Here is a 12,752-nt window from a genome sequence, read left to right as displayed (position 1 = left end):
TTTTTTTGAAGGATTTTTTGACGTGCTATCAGTAAGGCAATTCTCCATCCCGCTCCCCCTTCTGGTCCCATGTTATGAGGGGAAAAAATACATTTTAACACCTGTAAATTAAAAGTTTTGTTAAAAAATAGAAGAGATCACAATTTGAAAAAAAAGTTAAATTTGGGAAGGAAAAATTAGTGGTAGTATTATCAAAAAAAATTTCATTTTTGTATCTGATTTGGGTATTTTATTTTATGCAATAAAAATTTTTAAAAAGCCCCTTGTCAAGATGTTCAAATACAATACTGATATTTAAGTGAATATAAAACAAATTTGAGGCTTTACTTTTTATTAGTTATAAAGTAATGGGTAAAGGGTTCTTTCTCCTTTCATCAAAAAATAATTTATTAAAAAAAACAGTCGTTTTTAAAAATAGTCGTAATGAGGAAACGTTACAAAGTCCCGCCCCGTATATGGTACCCAAAAGTGATGTACGTGCGTTGGTTTTTTGATAGTTTGTAAGTACCCCGAAAAATGATTGGAGTTTCTCCTTGCAAGTTTTTCTCAAAAAAAAAACAAAATAAATCAAATTAACCTGCTGATGTTTTTTTTAGATTGTAACTGAAGGGGACGGTTTTGTATCATTTTTAATGCATGACATACTAATTTCTTTACTTTATCAAAAAAATTTATAGGGTAATACAGTGGGTGGGATAGCCCCGATGTCGTAAATTCATTTCGGACATACGAGTTTTCAAAATTTCGGGAGCCCTGAATACATTGGATGGGTTCATTAAAATGCTAGAATTTCTATTCTTACAAACACCTTTCTCCCCATAATTTATGATCAAATATATTTCTTAAATTTTTACCCTTCAAATCGAAAACAATGTTGTCCTTTCTTCTCCCAGTTTGCTTTTCCTTGATGTTAACATGGTCATTAGTTTCATTGTCATCAACCTGTTTAACAGAATGAATCTGGTGATAAAAAGTTAATAAAAAAGGTACAATTTGAATCTATATCACTAAAAATTTAAAATCAATAAGACAAGTATGCAAGGAGCAAAAATGTTGAGCCTGCAGCTGTCAAGTGGCCCCTTGGACCTAAGGACTGTTCTTGGCATGACACTCGTCTCATAATGGTGAAACATTCTGCCAAGTTACATCAAATCCCACCATGATGAAGAAAAAATGCTCCAGACAAACTTCAGTATGACCTTTGACCTCTTAACTGTGGACTTGACCTTTGAGACAGGAACATGGGGGTTTACGCATGATACACCTCACTTAGGTAAACATTCATGCCAAAAATATAAACAAGTTTGGTTATGATGAAATTATGGTCCGGAAAATCAACAGACCACGCACTACACCGAAAGTGGGACTATATCAGTCCCCACAATGGGTCAACAAAACTTGACACAAAACAAATAAACTCTTAAAATCATTATTTTCATTCTTTTAAAAGTATTTTCTAAATTTAAAACATGCAAAAAAAATGCTTTGAAACGCTTTTCAATGATTTTCGTTAATTTCACGCATATTTTTTCAAGGGGAAGTAAAAAAAACAGGTAATTCTGTAGGGAAATTTTTTTCCAATTTTACTTACTATCAAACCCCAGATATCCTTTTTACACTAAAATTTGGCCACGGCCCATATAAGTTTGTAAATAAGCAAAAGATAAAGATTCTATTCACAATCCCTCAAGATTTTCTTCCAACAGCAGACAACAGGGAAAACCCTGCAACAGCAAAAAATTTCAATTTAGACTATTTGTAATAACACTTTTTAAGCACACCATCAGTAGTACACCCGGGCAGCATAAAAAAAATTTTGAAATTTACGTCTTGCTTTTTTAGATGTACATTTTAGATGTAAAAACCCTTAAATCAGTTTCAAAACTATTTACCGTTAACCTTTACCCTATACAAAAAGTGTTTTCCCTTTGACCAGTGCAGCCCAAAGTTTCAGCCTGCACATCTGTGCAGGCAATCATGGTCTGCACTTTTTGCTATTCAGTCATAAATTTTTCAGTGAACCCCCCTTCGAAAAATGAGGTATGCCAAACTAAACGATGGACAGTTCAATTTTAGAAAATTTAGAGGGTAAAGGTTAATAAAAAATTTTCCCCTGACTAAATTCATATATCCCCAAGTTTTTGTAAAACAGATTCTAGTTTTCTGCACGAGGCATATAGGGTTACAAGTCAAAAAATTTTCGCCCGTTCAGATTGTTTTATTTTTGTGAGGGGGCAATCTAAAGTCAAAACTTTGAAGGCCCAAAAATAAGGGAATATAAATCACAGTACACAGTCTATAAAGTTATTGGGTTTCTTTTTCGCTATTTGCAGAGAACACGGTAAATTTTTAATGTGACAATACATACAAAATTTTAAAAACACCAAAAAATTAGTTTTTTTTGATATTATTTGTATTTTGGCAAAAATCATTGGAAATTGAATCCCCGTTCAAAACATTAAGTTTAAATTTTAAATTATGACTAATGTTTGAAAATTCGGCATTTTAAAACCCATAGCATGTAAAGGTTTTGGGAGCGAGAAAATTTCATCGGAAATTGCTTCAAATTTGGTCTTTCGAGTGTTTGACGCAAGTGGGGAAAAATGCCCATATGAAAAAATTATCCAAAATTTTCCTGATCACATAAAAAAAAATTGGCTAATGTTACTTTGAAAAGACATCAGGGGTCACAAGATGTGAAGCGTATAAAAATTATATTATATGGGGAAAGTCCAAATAAACGTAAGATTTTCGGGGCAGTGTGAAAAATTGATGTCACGTCTCAACATGTCTAAACTTATTTGCACGATTTCTTTTAGGGAAATCTTAAACGTGCGTCACGCAATGGGTTTTACTACAAACCCAAAAATTTTAAAATTTTTGATTTTATGTTGTCAAATGGTGACAGCGACAAACTGAAGTAAGCAAGTTCCTGCTATATTTCTGTTGCCTTTTGATAATGGGAACCCCCCGTTCCACTGGCACTTTTGTTAAATTTTCCCTTTTTCAGGTGGAGGGGGGTAATGCATTGCCCTTATTAGCAAAGGGGGGGTGGGCAGGGACCTTTTTCATATACAGACTTTGGTGGGTTGATAGAATTTTGATCAGAATTGATAAAAAAAAATATTGATAGAATCTGTGTTTTAAGAATATTTATGCAGTTAGAAAAACATCGCAAAAAACATGGACGTCTAGCCGATCACTGTCTTATCAGTTCTAAAAATAGAAACTACAACGGATTTGTTTACAAACACCATCTCGTCTAGTCCTATATCATGACCCGCATAAAATTAGTTTGACTACCACACCCCTAGCCGCTTCCAAAAAGTAATGCTGTTTGGTGACAGATATCAACATACAAATGGCATGTATCTGTTAGACACTAAGCATGTGAATTTATAAACTAAAAACCCTTTGTCAAAACCTTTATAATTTATGGAAAGTTCGAACTATTTTTAGCACTGTAAACAGTAAAAGACTGCAAAATGTTGACAGTCTGATCTTCATCGCACAGGGTTTTTTCTTGCTGTTTTGGGAACATAGCCTATACCCCCAAAATTGGGAATTTTGACGCGTAAATGTTCCAAATTGGGAAATATTTAGTCCCATAGGATATAGTAAGGATATGTTTAAGCACTTTCTCCTACACTTGTTTCACATTGTACAACCTCTCTAACATACTGCCATTACAAAATTGTCCATAATTTGGTCAATGATTGTGCAATTTTGATGAAATTTTTTTTCAGAATGTAGATTGGGAATTTTTGCACTCATTTTGGGAAAAATACATACTTTTTGGCATTGGGAATATAGCCGAATAACGGCTATAAAAACAGCCGAAAAAAAAAAACCCTGTCGCATGCAAGATATTTTAAGTAAGTCCATTTCTAGACTAAAATGCATAATTATTAATTTGTCCTCATGCAGCACAACATATAAATTACCGCGAAAATATATGACAATATAAGTTAAAGCTATAACTTCAACAGTTTTAAAAACGTCATGACAAAAATTAACTGCTGTAAATACTAACAACATACCTACAGGTGGAGAAGCCATGATCTGACATATAATCTGCACAGGGCGCTTTTTAAATACTTTCACAAGTTTTCAAAACTCCGATCAACAACATGAACGAGAGCAAAAAGGCACGTGAGTTAGACCTGTTTTGATTGGTCAATTTCGAACACATGTCGGAAATCATGAGACAGAACTCTTTCGAGTTAATGTTACTAACCTCACGAATGACGCTAAACGACAAAAATGCAATAAAGTATTCACGCAATGAAATTATTTTTGCAGCTTGAAATATTTTAAAGTTACAGTAGATCTAATGACGTTGTTCCAACGTTTTTACAACGTCGGAATAGCGATGTTGGATTTTGGTCGCTGTAAAGCCGTTGGAACAACGTCGGGATAGCGACGTCGGATTTTGGCCGCTGTAAAGCCGTTGGAACAACGTCGGGATAGCGACGTCGGACTTTGGTCGGTGTAAAGTCGTTGGAACAACGTCGGATTCTGGTCACCGACGTCGCGACCCCAAAACAACTATAAAAAGACGTCTTTGTGACGTCGTGTGTTTGCTGGGATTATTCACTTCTAATATCAAGCTATCAAATTATATATTTTTACAGGATTGTTCTGATGATATACTGAAAGTAGTAATGTTATGTTTCACTCAAAGACGTTTGTCTCTACGTGTACGACCTTGTTCACCTCTATTTTGGTATGTTTGGTTTTAAAAAGGAATTGAGGAAAGTGCTTCCATGTGCAAGAAATTGGGGAGCTACGGGTATTAAGCAATGACTGCAGCACATATGTAATATGCGATAACATTTTTCGTTTTGAATAAAAAAATCAAGGAAACAGACAAATAGTATGCTTCATAAGGTTAAGGGGACAATGCCCTAAAGAAAATAATATTTTGTCAGTGGTATGGAAAATTTAAAAGTGTATCTAGAGATGGTACCTAAAAATTTCAAATTTGACTTTCAGTGTTTTTTTTCAATGTGAAATGATAGTTTAGTGCACCACTTTACTAGATACTAAATATTTTTCTTCATCTCCTTATAGAAACAGAAATATATAATATTTTAAAAAAGACCACCTATTAATATCTGAAGCAAAATGGACAACTCCTGCATTAACTGTTTTCCATTGATTTCGGGATTTCCCCAGTTATAGTCGATATCAAAAGTCTCCACAGGTAAATACTAAATAAGTTTAATAGAATACAGTGTAAGTTTAATCTGCTTTCAGCACTTTGAAAGAGGTTATACTAAAATATCTTTTGTCTTTTAGTAAATTCAAAATGAAAGACTAGCCAAGAGCCGGAAACTCCTAAAAATGTTGAGTGAGAGAAAATTGTGTGCTTATTATAATAAGCTTACCAAAACCGTACCAAAATTAACAAGAAAGAAGTTATTAAAGATTTTATAATATAAACAAACCAATACTTATTTTACCATAAATATTTTTCCACTCATGATTGCACTCAAGCAGGTAATAGAGATTTTTTCAGCTTACTTTCACGTGAACTGCGGACAGCGGACTGCGTACTTACATTAGGGGTTTTCTCAAAATATTTAAAGGTTCGCAAGAAAGAAAACATACTTATGGTATATATGTTTCTTTTACCTATATGTGTAGTAACTTTTGCCTTCATTGTAGAAATTAGTATATTGTGATATAATTATCTGCTATTATGCAATACATACGTTTGAAAATATATGGATAGTGAACAGGCTGCATTTAACACACGTAATCGCATTTTTCAGATGTCATTTAAATACTCTGTTGCATTTTACTTGCCTTTAGCATGTTCTTCAAATATCCGTAAGACTAGCCAAGAGCCGGACTCATTTTCTTTAACATTTTGTTTTGATATTGAGACATCTGGCGTTACCTTTCTTCCGCGCGACTTGAACTACACGACATATGAAGTTTCGAACTCACGGTACTACTGCCTTAATATGTTCATGCATTAGAAAAGTAAAACTTGAAACATGGATTTGAAGATAACGGCGATTCTTATAAAAACAGTTTGGTTTTAATTTGTGTTCGTCTATACTATTCCTAGACTTGTTTTTCCTAGCAACAAGATATAGAAAAAAAGCAGTACAAAATATTACTGTGAAAAAAATAATTAAATATTCTGAATGGAATGAACGTCCGTTCAAGTTTTGTTGCATAGTATAAATACAGTATTCTCGTAGGCTTCTGTACGGAAAAAGTCATTCTCTTTCATTAATTTTGATAATTGTAGAATGTTCCATAAGATAGAAGTTTTAATGAAATATCTTGAATGATTTCGTTCTCATACATGTATCTTTCATCCCCGTCGAAACGAGATCTGATACATTACCATAATTTAGCGACAACATCCTGAATTAGTTATGTATCAGCATGTTTGAAAATAATCAAAAAAGAATAGCATATCTGAAACATTACCATAATTTAGCGACAACATCCTGACTTAGTTATGTATCAGCATGTTTGAAAATAATAAAAAAAGAATAGCCACTTCGTATTAACATAATCTGATATCAGATTTTGAGAAGTGATCAAGACAGGCTCGTTCTTGATGACTGAGGTCACGCCAAGATTGAATTCCTGGACTTCTGTTTTCAAAACATTTTGAGTCAGCTGCGTTTGATAATGAAACATTTTCATTGATATCAAAATTGCATGTTAAAATTTAAGTTTTAAATTCATGACTATTTTCAAGTAACTATTCAGTAAGGATTGTCATGTCTCAACTGGAATTTAATCTTAAAGTACCGTTAAAACTTGCTGTAAAAATTTCAATCTAAAACCCGGCTGAGACCGAAAATTGTTTTGTGAACAAAGGGCCTTGAACGCGTCTAAGATCAAAGTTTCGATTATATTCCAAAAATGTTTTATGGCCAGTACATGCATGGAATTGTCAACGAAATTAAATTTTGACTTAGTCAACTCCACTGACACCATTTGAGCAATTCTGTGTGGTTATTTGATATAACCTGCTTAGTAGTCGAGACTAGCCTTTTATCATTATTGACAAAGCCTTTTTAGTCGAGTACGAGTATGGTATGTGTAGATACTCTGCTTCAGGGAACTTGAACAAAGATTTAAACTCATGAAAACTCAAGATCTATATTGGTTTAAAAATTCATAATGTAGCCATCATGTATATGAGGGGTGTTCAAATATGAATGCAACTAGGCCAATATCTCGCTTTTAACCACGATTTGCACGAAATAGGTACATGTATCGTATAGAGGGTTGTGTAAGCTCTCCATTGATACAATACATGTTTAAATCCGTTCAGTCTAGCTTTGACAATAGCTCGATTAACACTATCTACGCGTGTTCACTAAAGCTAAAATGGTTGGGAAAAGGTCTCTTTTCACCGACCAAATACAGTCCTATATCAAGAACCGCTGTATTCTTGGTATACAGGCGAAAGACATATTTAATGAAATATGTCGTGTTTATGGGAACAATGAACCTTCTTTTTCATCTGTCACACGGTGGTGTAAGAAATTTAAAGGTGGTGTAGATTCAGTAAAAGATGCGCCTCATGCACGCTGTCCGAAAACTGCAACTTCGCAAAAAAAAGTTGAAAAAGTAAAGGATTTAATTGCTACCGATGCAAGATTTACAACTAGGCATATAGCTAAATGCGTTGGTATCTCAGTAGGAGCTGCTCATACAATTCTCAGACGTGATTTAAAAATGAGAAGGATAAGTGCCAGATGGATACCCCATCTCCTTACAAAAGAGCAAACACTTTCTCGGGTAAGAATCGCCAAACAATTGTTGAAACAGTTTCTAAATACAAAAATCGATCTTTCGCAAATATCATCACTTGCGATGAGACGTGGGTTCACTTTTATGAGCTCAAGCGAAAGATATAGAACAAAATATGGGAAACCAAAGGAAGCCAAAGACCTTGCATAGCAAAACACACCATGAGCGTCAAAAAGGTAACGTATGTAATTTTCTTTACAAATCAAGGTCCTGCTATCAAATTGCCGTACGAAAGGGTAAATCTGTAAATGCCAAGTTTTACAAAGGCAAGGTCCTTCATAAATTAAAGAAATATTTCGCAAACCGTCGACCAGCAACTGGTCTCCGTGGTGTCAGGTTGTTGCATGACAATGCTTTGTCACACAAAGCGGCCATTGTACGCGAATATCTGAAACAGGAAAAGGTTGTCGAGCTTCCTCACCCTCCTTATTCGCCAGATCTTGCCCCTTGTGACTTTTTCCTATTTCCGAGGCTCAAAAAACACCTTGCTGGAAGAAAATATCAAACGCGCAAAAATCTCGGTTCGGCTATTTTCCAGTGTCTGAACAGTATACCTCGAAAAGATTATGAAAACGCCTTTAAAAATTGGATTAAAGGACTGAAACTTTGTATATCACATGGTGGTGAGTATTTTGAAGGATTGAGATAATTATTTTGGCATTGTTTGTTAAGCACTTCTGAAAATTGGCCTAGTTGCATTCATATTTGAACACCCCTCGTATCACGACCGGATGGCCGGGAAAACTGAATGAATTCACTACCGTATAAAACTGAATTTGTAGGGTCTGAAATGGTTAATAATATGTAATAGCACGTGCGACATTCTTTTACTGCGGTGCATTAAAATGTCACGCATCGTATCGTGCATATTCAAAAATGTGCGTCGTACAGTAGCAATTCAGCGTCGCGAGTGCAATAATACGAAACTCCATGTTTCCATATTCACTATAAACATTCTTTGATACCAAATATTCAATTATTATAATAAGTAATAACTTGTAGCATAGGGGTCGCCAGAGCTAAAATAGGTGAACCTCTTGCGGCGCAGGGGAAGAGTGTCTGTTTCCTTACCAGGATCCTGGATCAAATCCTGGATTATAGGGTATGTTGATCGTTGAATCAACAGCCATTTTCACTGCCAGCGAATACTGGCTAGAACTTCACGAAATTGACATCAAGCATGTAAATAAGTTGCAGTACTTCTAATAAAAAATAACAAACTTGCGATACAGATCCACTAGCTTCTTGATCATAAATACGATAGTAGAAAGATTTGAATAGATACATTAAACATATAAAAGGTAAAAGGGTAAAAGAAATTAAAATGCTCCCACGCTGTTAAGAATGCTTGTAACACAAAATATATCGATAGTTCATATACAATAAGACGGATATTCATAAATCTTATAACTGTCTTTTTTTCAGATATTTTAAATGGAAACCGTATTAAGGCATTAGAACCGGATGCTAAATATGCCACGGTTCAGTTATGCATAACTTCCTCATATAGTAAGTCCACTGTCCGTGGTCCGCAGTACGTGTCAAAGTAAGCTGAAAATCTCTATTTATTGATTGTCTAGATATACTTCTAATGTGAGGCCCACATAGAAATTTCTTTTTTAATGTTATGAAAACTGTTATGAAATTTATGTATGTTGTAAAACTGTGTAAATCATTTGAAATACTTTTAAAACAATGAAATAAAACTGGAAATCATGAACATAAAACGGTTATTGAAATTTTGACTTCTAATATCATATTTAAGAATATAACTAACAAGTCTCTTATCCGACATTTTTAACAAAATGTTATGAGAACTTAATATATTCTAGTCCAAATAGTAGAATGTACTTCTTTCTATTTGACACTTAAAGATTTTGTCGGAAATTTAAATGATTTAATACAACTAAATCTTCTTTCGGGCGTTTTATATAAAATTAATTGTCTCTCTGACAGACAAATTTGGAAATCTTCCATACGAAGTTTTGACTACAGTAGTTTTAATATCACTAGTCATTGAAAATTATATTGTTTATTTTTTTTTCAAACAACTGCAGCACGCACTGTAACTTCTTGCGAGTAATAAAAATCAAACGAAACTCCGGGTCATGATTGCTGCAAGAGATATTTTCAGTCAAATAAAAATACTGCAACCAAAAATTGTAACGGTGGTATGATAGAAGTTCCAAGACAAATTCTTTATTGCAAATTTTTCATGACGAAAATGCTACCAAAATATCAAGTTAAGACATGCCAAGATTATTTCAAAATATTGCAACTAAGTTACGAAAAAACAAGAATAACATTAAAAAATGCAAAACAAAATGAAAAACAAAAAGAAGAACAACGACAAAAACAAAAAGAAAACATGAGAACTATTTTACTACGCCATTTTGAGACTAACAGTTCTTTGTTGAAACAGTATTATAAGTTTTTTTTTATTTGAAATTCATTTAAATCATTTAAATGCCTTGATAATAAAGAAATATTTGTCATTTTATTTCTGATTAAATAGGATGTTTTCACAAACCTTTAGCTTATTGTACAAAGCGAAAATGATAAAATTAATATTTAGGTCCAAACAATGTTAATTATTAACAAATTTTCCCTCTGATGTACATTGGTAATATAACAGTCTTTGAAATGGTATACAAAAATATGCACTCGTTCCTCAGCGGAATAATATTGCACTCCTAAAGTCGCGCAATATTTCCTCTGCAGAAATCGTGCATATTTCTCGATACAAAGTTAATACATTTAACCTATAGTTACCTCTCATGAACAGATTCAAGTAAACCAAGTCTGCTATGGATATTTTGTTTCGTTGCATTCCTTGCTTCCAAAGGATCTCTCTACAGATTAAATTAACTACCGCAAAAGCAGTCTCAAAGTGCTGAGAGTCTCCCCTTTCTTGGACTCTTGTTCTTGTATTTTCTGGTCCGTTGGAACATGGAGTCAGTTCAATATTTACATATATTTAATAGAGTCTAAGCCGGGGCTAAGGGGGCGTGAGAGGTGTTGCACGTTTTATTACCTCTCATGAACAGACTCAATAGTCTGCTATCAATATTTTGTTTAGTTCCAAAGGATCTTCGTATAGATGGTATTACATAAGGGCCCCAGACACGACTAAATCACTGATATTGTGGTAAGCGAATCGTTTGAAATATAGCTGCAAAAGCAGATCTAGTCCAGGGAATATTTCTGTTTACTTTAATAGCTGTTGCTAGATGTTTTATACATAGATTAATATGTATGACAACTATACTTTAAACGTGACTTGGTCATATTTTGTTTGCAAATGAAAAAATTCTAAACGTTTTCGTTACAATGTTTCATGAAAATGTCTTTTGGTATAAACTTGTTGAGACATTGAAACCTCAGATATATCTTCTGCCTCCCCTATAAGATTAAAAGAGTGATTCCGACACATAGGTGCGTCTGCCAAAAGTTTGTAAAAACCTTTAAGTTATCTAATCAAAAGTTGAGCAAAATATATCATAGACAATGCCTATATACGCGGCAGGTAAGCTCTGGTCAACTTTGCCATCTTCGATAAGAATGGCTGGATGGGAGTGAAAATGTAAGAAATACAATATTTAAATTGAGCTCCGTCGAGTTTGAGAAATATTGCAGCAAGGCTGGTGTGTAATCATTTTGCCTCAAAATAGCATTTAAATGTCACCGTCTCTTGCTGGTACAATACTATTACAACCGGGAAATCGTAACAGAGAAAAAGTTAATCGGTTCAAGTTCGTGTGCCATTTTCTTGTCTTCTTGTTGAAGATTTGGTTTATTAACAACAAAATCAAACTTAGTTGCGCTTAAGGTAGATTTTTCACTCTTGAAATTTGTGAAGAAAGTTTATTTGACATTTCAATAATCAAGCACTCGTATTTCCGCAAGTAGAGTTTGAATTAGATCCTTCAGGATCACCGCCTTTTGTCATCAACCACAACTGAAGCAACCATTTCGATGTTGGTGTAACTTTAAATGCAACAAAAGGAGCAGAACATGAAAGTGTATAATTGTCTAAACTCATCCTACCCACGTGAATAAGTACAGTGGCTTTATTTTGTTGATTATTTGTAATTGCTAGTAATTTGCTGAACAGAAACAATTTATTTTAGCTCAATAGCAAAATTGAAAATGACAGCTTATAAATTAACCTTTGAGTTTTTCCTAGAAAAATATAATATGGTGTCCTACGGATCAAAAGTAAAATTGCAGATTATATCCATAATAGCGCAGTGATGAATGGTTACAAAACTCTATTTTTCACGACTTGCCCAGCGCTAGACATTAATTAAAGTACAATAATGTGATTTTCGTAACGCAGTTTAACACTTTCTAATTACCGCTATCTGCAGAAGTATCTCCAAAGGAACTATTATCTTGAATTTTTTCTTAGAAAGAGCTTGAGAAAGAATTAAAGATTGATTGTTACTGCTTCACTTACTCAGCCTTAACTGAAAGGGTTTGGAATGATTTGACAACTTGATTGAATAACTGTGTCTTCATCTCCGTGTTACAATTACTGAGAGATTAACCAGAAATGCCTTTTCTATTATTGGAGCAGAATATCTCCAATCACGCTAAATATCTTTAACATTCTAAATGAGATATCTGAAATTGATGCAAGGATATGTAATACTTAACCAAAAAATTGAAATGCATTGAATATAAATTGAAATGTCAAGACATTTCAATTAATACGCAAAGCGTGTTAACAGTTTTCAGTTTTCGCTGCTCGCTTGCTTTAATTACATACATAAATGAATCCGTGAGCTTTCCTTTCGTTTGGGATGAGGTGCACTTGTCATGTTTTGGAAATAGTTTCTTTTAACAAACTTCAGTAGTTTCTAGCAGTAAACCATTGTGACATGTTTTCTTAGAAAGCGCTTGGTCTATTGCACTTTGGCGTTGTCAAGATAAAGACCATTTTGTTTCAAATATACTGT

The sequence above is a fragment of the Mercenaria mercenaria genome, chromosome 9, assembly GCF_021730395.1.
Source record: "Mercenaria mercenaria strain notata chromosome 9, MADL_Memer_1, whole genome shotgun sequence".
Classification (NCBI taxonomy): domain Eukaryota; kingdom Metazoa; phylum Mollusca; class Bivalvia; order Venerida; family Veneridae; genus Mercenaria; species Mercenaria mercenaria.
Note: the sequence above shows the minus strand (reverse complement) of the source record.